Genomic DNA, 389 nt, shown 5'->3' with positions numbered 1-389 from the left:
GTGGCCTTGCTCCAAAACAAACAAACCTTATATCATATTCAAGAGGCTCATAAAGAGAGTATAAGTTATTTGTACATGTAAGTGTGCAAAAACGATTGTGAAAACGATGCAAGTGTCATCCGAAGACTGCTTGAAAAAACAAACTATAAAGTTAGTTAAAATATGTGACAATTATTAAAACCTGAGATTAGTTGGCCTTTCGTAATTACATCACACGAACGTGCTGTTTGAAGGTGAGAACAATCTAAGCGCCCACTCGCCCCATTAAAAAAAAAGTATGGTATTAGGATCCTCAAAAACATACAAAATTTATAGGCTAATCAATAGATAAACATGTTGACTAACGACCTACGTGGGTAACATGTTTTAATCCATGTATACAAGTGACA

This window comes from Limulus polyphemus, unplaced genomic scaffold (assembly GCF_000517525.1).
Source record: "Limulus polyphemus unplaced genomic scaffold, Limulus_polyphemus-2.1.2 Scaffold3565, whole genome shotgun sequence".
In the NCBI taxonomy this organism is placed as follows: Eukaryota; Metazoa; Arthropoda; class Merostomata; order Xiphosura; family Limulidae; genus Limulus; species Limulus polyphemus.
The sequence above is the reverse complement of the archived record's forward strand: the minus strand, read 5'-3'. Positions refer to the sequence as shown.